The sequence below is a fragment of the Triticum dicoccoides genome, chromosome 4B, assembly GCF_002162155.2.
Source record: "Triticum dicoccoides isolate Atlit2015 ecotype Zavitan chromosome 4B, WEW_v2.0, whole genome shotgun sequence".
NCBI lineage: Eukaryota > Viridiplantae > Streptophyta > Magnoliopsida > Poales > Poaceae > Triticum > Triticum dicoccoides.
Window position 1 is genome coordinate 98,242,767 of NC_041387.1, and position 9,529 is coordinate 98,252,295.

The window sequence follows — 9,529 nt, forward strand, 5'->3', positions numbered from 1 at the left end:
GAGTCGAATCCGCGAGCAGTGCCGACAGCGCGCTGGCCCGCGAGGTGAGTGCACGCTGCACCGGCAGCTAGCACGTCGCGCACTACCATGGTACGGCCTAGATGCCCTACGCATTAGGCATCGCCGGTGGAGAAAGCGTGAGAAAGCGCGCGGGAGAGAGGAGGAAGAGAGAGCCAGAGGTAGAAGGAAGAGCCAGTGGGAGAAGAAGAGGCTGACAGTGGGCCCCGGGTCCACCTGTCAGCCAGAGAGAGCACTAGGCTCTCGGGTGCGATCAGCGTATATCTAAATTTAGGAGTTATCCTAAATTTATATCCAGCATAGAAATCACCCGGTTTTGTCTCGAACCGTAGACTTTTCCGCGCAGCCCCGGTTTTCACACTGTGGTTTTTCACCACTTATTGCCCTCTCACTGTAGCCACTTTTTATTGCGTATAGTTTTCTTAAAACAGCTTTTAACAAATCTCGAGGACGAGATTTTTCTTAAGGGGGGTAGTATCTGTGACACCCCAAAAAAATTTGGCCTGGTTTTATTTAAAATTTTGCCAGGAATTAAAACTTTGGATTTCTGAGCTCCATTTTGATTTTTTTTTAAAATCATTTCCTTCCCTGTTATGATGAGTTTTTCCCAAAGAGAAAACTTTTCAAATTTGTTATTGGACTTATTTAACCTCTCAAGAAAAACTTTCATTTTATCAGTATAACTAATTAAATAAATAAGTTGCTTGCTCTTTATTTTCTTGAAAAAGGTTTTCTAGGTTCAATGGCCATATTTGAACTACAACCATTTGATAAATTCACTTAAAATTCCCATAAAAATTTGGAGATGTCATGTGATGATTTTAAATAACTTTTATGCAAAAATATATATTTCATTCATGAAATATTTTGAGCCCTACTCTCAATTTTTCTTCTCTGGTCCAGAGTGCTTTTTTTCACAGCAACCTATTTAAATATTTCTTTAAAACTTCTACCAAAATTAAGGGAGGTCAGTAGGAGCATATTATTTCACTTTGTGCAAAAACCTATTTATGTTCTTTTAAAAATTTGAGTGGATCAACCTCATTTCCATTCTGGTCCAATTTGAGGATTTGTACAGCAACCACCATTTTAGTTGCTCCTATACCCTTAATTATTTCTCCTACTTGTAGTCCCCCATGTTAAACCCTTAAGTCCAAGAGCATGCACCTTTTGGATCATTTTTGGTTCATGAAATAATGCTATTTATTTCCTGTCCAGAATTGAAGTTTTGTAAAACTTGCACTAGCAAGTTTCCCCTTTTGTCCAACTAACCTCACCACTCTCTCTTGCATCTAAAGAGACCCCAATCTGGAGTTTTTGGCCACTCCAAGACTTGCCTAAGTGCCATTGGCATTTTCTCAAACACCCTGCGGACATGTTCTGTTTTGACATGAATTGTGGCATTGCACTGTGAGCTTGCACCGTTGATCAAACAAGCATGTCCACTAGACTCCCACTTACTCCAAACCTCGATCTGGTAAACCCCATCCTCACCTACGACCTGTAGCATGCCTCGGCATTGTGTCGAACACCTGGTGTGCGTGCACTGGACGCGCTCAGAGCGCGCGTATTGCAGCCGCGCGCCCGAGCCGACACGCTGGCCCCCACGGCTTTGGCCCGCTCTGCAGCACCACGCCACGCGCTTCCCTCCTCGCAGCAACGCGCCAAGCAGCCCCCGCCGCGCCCGGCAGGCCAAACACTAGCCGCCACCGCCGCCCGACAGCCCTGCGCCGTGCAGCGCCGCCCAAGCCACCCCGGCTCGCCACCTGGCCCCTGGAGCAGTGCCCTCTCGTCCACTAGCTCTTGCCGTCATCCCCAGCCGCGCCACGTTGCCCTGCAAGCTACAGCGAGGCGGTTCGCCGGAGAGCTTATCCGGCCGCCGCGGAACCGACCTCGACGGGCTATAAGAGGAGGCCCCGAGCCACCCCGGGCACGCAGGAAGCCTTAGAGTGCTCCCCTAGTCCTCCCATGGCAGCCAATCGACTCGAGGAAGGTCTTCATCCCCATCTCCGGCAACGGCAGCCGCCCCCACTGCCCCGGCCAATTCGGCACCACCAGGGCCTCCCACTCTTCGTTCTCTCCACCAAGAACCCCCTCATCCTCCCGTAAACCTTCCCCCTACTCCATTTCGATCGAGAACCACCGCCGCCCCGAAACCACTTTTCCCCGAAGCTTCCCTCCGCCGAGGAGCTCGCCGCCGACAGCTCACGCCGTCCCCGCCGACCCAGCGACTACCGGGAGGATCGCCTCAACCTTGCGGATCCATCCCCACCCTCGGGGGCCCGCGAGGAGCAGCCAAACGCCGGCGACGATCGCCAGAGCCCCGCTCCGCTCGGGCAAAGGAGGGAGACGACGCGCGGTGACTGGTCAAACCTGACCAGTGGGCCAGGCAGGCCCACTATCAGTGACACCCCGCGCCGTCCGCGTGGTTAAGTGGAGGCGTAAAGCCTCAAGTACGCCTCCTCTGTGCCGAAGGCGTATTTCTATCTGAAACGTTTTCTTTTTCTATTTTATTTTAAAAACAGATTTTGACCAGAACTTTGACTGGCTATAACTTTTTAAATATAAATCCAAATGAGTTGATTCTTTTTCCTACCTTCTTCAAATTTGGTCTAGTTTATTTTAAGATTTATTTGAAAAATTTTCAACAACTTTTTGGTTCTGTTTTTGAAATATGTGTTAATTCAAATATATTTTAAAATAGGATTTTGGGAGAGAGAAGAAGCTTTCAAAAGTTTTGGAGTGCACACTGCCTTTCCACACATTGAAGGCAAGCATTCTGAACCCCGGCATAATAATTTTTGGAGTGATCATTGATGCATTTATAACACCACTGCATTTCGAAGGACTTGTTATTTCATGTGATATGATCATATGCATGGGTGCATGTTACTGATTTCCATGCTGTTGGTAATGGACACACTTGTGATGATAATCACCCTCATGAGCTTTACATGCATACCGGCAGGAACCCGGGGAAAACCTCTGCCTTGGGTAGGTATGAGTGTCGCCGGTCTCCGTCGGGACGGTTCTATCTGGTATGGCATGGTAAGGTGATATGAGTGGTGACTCTGTTTGATGATATATATTTGTTATACTAATCATGCAGGGAATACTTGAACCTCCTGAGTCGACCGTAGATCGAGTCTTGTTCCAGTAACCCCCATACTTGTTTCGTACTACCACTCGTCTCTACAGCAAGTAGAGTACGGTTCAGTAAGTTGTCAACCTCTTTCTAGCACACACCGTACAGAGAGGCCATGGTGGAAGATACTGGTTGTAACTGGTAGGCAGGCCACCTGGTCCGGGAGCATGGGTGTTTCCGGTTGGGACCGAGAGGGGAGGCCACCCCTTAGAGCGCGCGATATAAATTTGATCCCATGCTACGCGAGGTTGTAGCCTCCCCACTTAGAGTTTGCTTAACAAGTGTCGTGGGTGATTCCAGACACGTGTGTGATAAGCTGGTGTGTGCAAGTTAGGTGTGTTTTCAACAAAAAGACCGTAGATGGAATTAGTCCCGATGGACTAAAGAAATCCGTTACTCGTGGGTAAAGAGTACACCCTCTGCAGAGAATAAACCTATTCGAATAGCCGTGTCCACGGTTAAGGATTACAGTCTGGGATGGGTCAGGTGTCGGTCTTAGTGTCGGTCTTCGGAGGTGAAACGGTTAACCAGAAATGGAATTACTACTCGTGACTTGTGATATCGATGATTATTATTATTATTGACTAACCCGTGATATTATTACCGAGTATCTCTGGGATGGTTCTACCTCCGGGATATTCATTATGATTATTTCTTTTAAAGCCCTTTATGTGGTGTCGCTCAGACGCCCGACTGTGGCATTTCTTTTAAAGACCTTTATGTGGTGTCGCTCAGACGCCCGACTGTGGCATTTCTTTTAAAGCCCTTTATGTGGTGTCGCTCAGACGCCCGACTGTGGCATTTCTTTTAAAGCCCTTTATGTGGCGTCGCTCAGACGCCCGACTGTGGTATTTCTTTTAAAGCCCTTTATGTGGCGTCGCTCAGACGCCCGACTGTGGCATTTCTCTTAAAGCCCTTTATGTGGCGTCGCTCAGACGCCCGACTGTGGCATTGCTTGTTATTTGTTTTCATAAGTTTTTATACTACCATGTTATTGCAGTTTTATGAATAACTTGCTTGCACGCATCAGAGTTTCATTCATCTATTGTGACTGACGTCATGAGCATAAAAAATATTTTTGGCACATCATTGTTATATTATACCTGTGTTCATAATGTTTGCGAGTACATTCAAAGTACTCACTGGCTTGTCCCTAGCTATTGTCTTGGCCAGATTTTCCTGCACGGAGAGGAGTGACGCGATGACAGCCCGGAACCTAAGCAATGGAGATAGCAGCCTCGCGAAGATAGGAGTTAACCTGGTCAGCTGTTCCTGTGGGAATTGGAGTCCCATAGACACTGATGATCCACAAACCGCTTCCGCCATCAACCACTAGAAACCATTTGTTGTACTCACAGGCCAGAATGGTCTTGTACTGCATATTTTGTATGTTGCTTGGAATTTCTGTATCAAGTTGGAGCCTCATCAGCTAACAGTAATCCTGGGGCTGATGAGCACGACGGTCTTTTCTGGAAATTTATTTCCCGGAAAGCCGGCCGCGACAGCGGTGGAGTCCCAAAAGGGGCCCAACCAGGAGGAGGTGGTCCTGGAGGCGCCGCAACGTGACCTCCCGGACTCTGGGAGCAAAGGGGGCAAAAACCCAGAGAGCTCTAAGTCCGGCCCTATGCCAGACTCCGTACCGGAACCTTCAGTGGTTCCGAAGTCCTGCAGGCAGCCCCTTCGTAAGAAGGGCAAGACTGCGACGCCGATGGCCTCCGTCCAACCGGAGGCGCCAGATAATTTGCTGGAGGCGCTTGACGGTGATCCAGAAAGTTCAGTCCGCCAAGAGCGGGCTAACTGAAGCCTGTACCAGCCTTCTAACAGGCTTTGAGGTAAGTTTTCAAGATATGTAAGAATATTACCGCATAGACAGTAGCCCCTGATGCTCAGTTTGGTGTTCGGAAAGAAAAGCCAAGCTGGGGATCTTAAAAGATATACGCAGGAGTCTAACATAAATATGTCAATATGGGAATGCAGGCTGCGCTGCTTACCTCTGCCGCACTGACTGCGGAGGTCAATGCATTGAAGGAGAGCCTCGAGCGGTCCGAGAATGAGCTCGGCCTTGCCAAGAAGCAGCTCGAGGACAAAGAAGGTAAGTAATACCTTATTAAAGTAATACCTTATGGAGAGGATTTGGTTGCAAAAAATGACAGGAATAACGTGGGTATTGCAGGGGCCACGAACGAGGTGGCGACCCTAAAGGAAGCGGTGTCCAAGGCCGAAAACAGTGCGGCCTTAGAGCGCACCGAGCGAGAGAAGCAGGAGGCGCGGGTGGCGGAGGTGCGGCAAGAGCTCCAGGCTCTCGTGGAAAAACATGAGAGTTTGGAGCGTGACTCGAGGACTCGAGAGTCCGAGCTTGCCTTGGCCCTTGAGAGTGCCAAAGCCGCTAAGGCTGAAGCCCAGAAGGCCCTCCAGGAGATCGAGGCGATAAAGAAGATAGCGGCGGGTAAGGCATTCTTTATGCAAAGCAAGCATGTAAAACTGAATTATCTGTTACTTACCCGAATCCGGAGCTCTCCAGGAGCGTTCGCCGATCTGCCCCGTAGTGTGTCTAATGCTGCCGCGTTCTACCGAGCCGAGGAGGGGAGCTCGACGGAAAAGGTGTTCTGGTCTCAATATGCTGAGGCCGGACATCCGGTGCCCCTGAGCGACCAGCTGAAGCAGCTGGTCGAGCTCCACAAGGTGGCCGAACAGGCCATGAAGGGCCTCATAGTTCGGCTGTGGCCTAAGGAAGCCGTGCCTGGAATGCTCCAAAATTGTAATTTTTTAGTAGACTCGCATTTGTTATCCTATACGCTGAAAACTTTGTTCATATGCGCTGAGCAACGCTTGTTAATTTAAAATATTACCTTCTGTGCGGCCGTTTATCAAATTTGAGAGATGGCGATTCGTTGGCTTCAGCCCCCATGGCACGAGTGATGGGGTGTTCAGGATAAACTTGAGCGCTCTTGTTCCCATTCTTGGGTCCTTCGAGGGAGGCGTTCAACACGACGAACGAGGCAACCGGACTATAATGCTTGAACACTCTCACTTAGCCATAGAATTCTATAATTTTAAATTTCGGCGAAGCCCCTGGTATTCGGAAGACCGAGTTCGGGGCGCTATCCACGCCTTGGCCGGACAATGCCGACTCCTCGCTCTAAGCGGCATGAGTCTTTAGGAACCCGAAAAACCTCTCGAACAGCGACCGGCTCTTGCCCTATCATGACGGTCAGTTTTAGCTTTCTCCACTGAGGTGCTCAACCCATCTCAACCGGGGCACAATCATAGTGGTTCTCCCAACGCTACCTTAGCCGATATAACGGAACGTAAGGTACCAAAACATGGGAGCCGGGCAAACCCAACTATTGACCCAAGACATGATTCGGAGCCGATTCATATAATGCTATAAGTTCGGGGTGCCGCACTTGTGAAAGTGTTCAGACTTATCACACCATGTTTTGGGGTACTTAAGCCCCTGGTGTATTGACCGTACCAAGTTGTACGGGTGCAACATGTCATAGATGAACATTTACAGAAGAAAAAAAGGAATGCAGTAATAAGCAGAAGCTATGTATTGTTTATTCAAAAGATACTGCAATGAAAGCAGAACGATATAGATAGTGCGATAAGCAAGGGATGTGACTATTTAACATGTCCCCCTCAAGGGGTAAGCTACGGGATGGTATGTAAAACAGGTATACTGCTCGTAATAGAGACCACCTGGACACTCGACGTAGTTTTTCTGCTTCCCTGGCTGTTGCATCGTGAGTTTGGCGTTTCTACTGCCGGACAGGGCTTCTGGAAAAGGGAGTCCTCCGAATAAGAAAAAAAATAATGGCACAATTGGGAGCCCCTTGTGCGGTTGAGCCTCATTCTGGGCATGTCGTGGTCGTGCCCCTTCCCCTATGCCTGTGGTATCTCCAGAGCATAGTTATGTACACATGGTACTGGTCTCGCAATTTCGCGAGGGCTGGGGTTGGGGCCGCATTGCTACGCGTGCTCGGAACGTGCCAGGCGGTCTTGTTGTAGGTTACTCCGGGCGCGCTTGACGGTGTCCGAACGTTTAGTAGTCGGGCTCGAGAATTGCCTTAATAGGCTGCTTTGTACTTCCGCCGCGAGGGCCGCCATGTGCTCCTCCGTCCGGAGAGAGCGTTCAGTGTTTCCATTGACCGTGATTACACCTCGAGGGCCTGGCATCTTGAGCTTGAGGTATGCGTAGTGCGGCACCGCATTGAACTTTGCAAATGCGGTTCGTCCGAGCAGTGCGTGATAGCCGCTGCGGAACGGGACTATGTCGAAGATTAATTCCTCGCTTCGGAAGTTATCCGGGGATCCGAAGACCACTTCAAGTGTAATTGAGCCTGTACAATTGGCCTCTACACCTGGTATGATGCCTTTAAAGGTCGTTTTTGTGGGTTTAATCCTTGAGGGTTCTATGCCCATTTTGCACACTGTATCCTGGAAAAGCAGGTTCAGGCTGCTGCCGCCGTCCATCAGGACTCTAGTGAGGTGAAATCCGTCAATGATTGGGTCAAGAACCAATGTGGCGAATCCGTCATGGCGGATGCTAGTGGGGTGGTCCCTTCGATCAAAAGTGATCGGGTAGGAGGACCACGGGTTGAACTTTGGGGCGACTGGCTCCATCGCGTATACGTCCCTTAGTGCACTCCTCCGCTCCCTTTTGGGTATGTGGGTTGCGTATATCATGTTCACTGTCCGCACTTGTGGGGGAAAGCCCTTCTGTCCTCTATTGTTCGGCGGTCGGGGCTCCTCCTCGTCATCGCTATGCAGCCCCTTGTCATTGTGTTCGGCACTTAACTTGCCTACCTGCTTGAATACCCAACAATCCGTGTAGGTGTGGTTGGCTGGTTTTTCGGGGGTGCCATGTATCTGGCACAAGCGATCGAGTATGCGGTCCAAATTGGACGGGCCCTGAGTATTTCTTTTGAAAGGATTTTTTCGCTGACCGGGTTTAGAGCCTCTGAATCCGGCATTGACTGACGTATCTTCAGTATTATCGCCGTTAATGTGGCGTTTGTTCTTGTTACGACGCGACCTGCCATTGCTGTCCTTGGTATCCGAACTACCAGGGTTTTTGGTCAGGTTGTTACTGCGAGCTAGCCAGCTGTCCTCTCCCGCGCAGAAGCGGGTCATGAGTGATGTGAGGGCTGCCATGGATTTCGGCTTTTCCTGTCCTAGGTGCCGGGCAAGCCAGTCGTCGTGGATGTTATGTTTGAAGGCTGCAAGGGCCTCTGCATCCGGACAGTCAACGATTTGATTTTTCTTGGTTAAGAACCGTGTCCAGAATTGTCTGGCTGATTCATCTGGCTGCTGAATTATGTGGCTTAGGTCATTGGCGTCTGGTGGTTGCACATATGTTCCCTGGAAGTTATCAAGGAATGCGGCTTCCAGGTCCTCCCAACAACCAATTGACTCTGCTGGCAATCTGTTGAGCCAATGCCAAGCTGGTCCTTTAAGCTTGAGTGGGAGGTATTTGATGGCGTGTAGATCATCACCGCGGGCCATGTGGATGTGAAGGAGATAGTCCTCGATCCAAACCGCGGGATCTGTTGTGCCATCGTATGATTCAATGTTTATGGGTTTGAAACCCTCGGGGATTTGATGATCCATTACTTCGTCTGTGAAGCATAGTGGGTGTGCGGCGCCTCTATATTGGGCTATATCACGACGCGGCTCAAATGAGCTTTGTCTACTATGTTCGGCCTGGCCGGAATTGTTGTATCCGGCGTGACGGTTGTCATCACGTGTTGTGGGGCGCCCACGTGATCCGTAGATCGATCTTATTTGCCTTGCCTTGTCCTCCAATATGTCTCGCAAGTCCGGCGCATTTCCCTGCGGCTTTGTACTTTTCGAGCGACGCCGGGGTGCGGTTTTAGTGCAGGGCCTAGAGGCCTCTCTGCATGAATTTATCCCTCTACATCATGTCATCTTGCTTAAGGTGTTACTCTGTTTCTAACTTAATACTCTAGATGCATGCTGGATAGCGGTCGATGAGTGGAGTAATAGTAGTAGATGCAGAATCGTTTCGATCTACTTTTCTTGGACGTGATGCCTATATACATGATCATTGCCTAGATATACTCATAACTATGCTCAATTCTGTCAATTGCTCAACAGTAATTTGTTCACCCGCCGTAGAATATTTATGCTCTTGAGAGAAGCCACTAGTGAAACCTATGGCCCCCGGGTCTATTCTCATCATATCAATCTCTATCGCTTTATTTACTTGCTTTGTTTTTACTTTGCCTTTTACTTTTCACTTTGCATCTATCTATCAAAAATACCAAAAATATTATTTATCATCTCTATTAGATCTCACCCTCGTAAGTGACCGTGAAGGGATTGACAACCCCTAATCGCGTT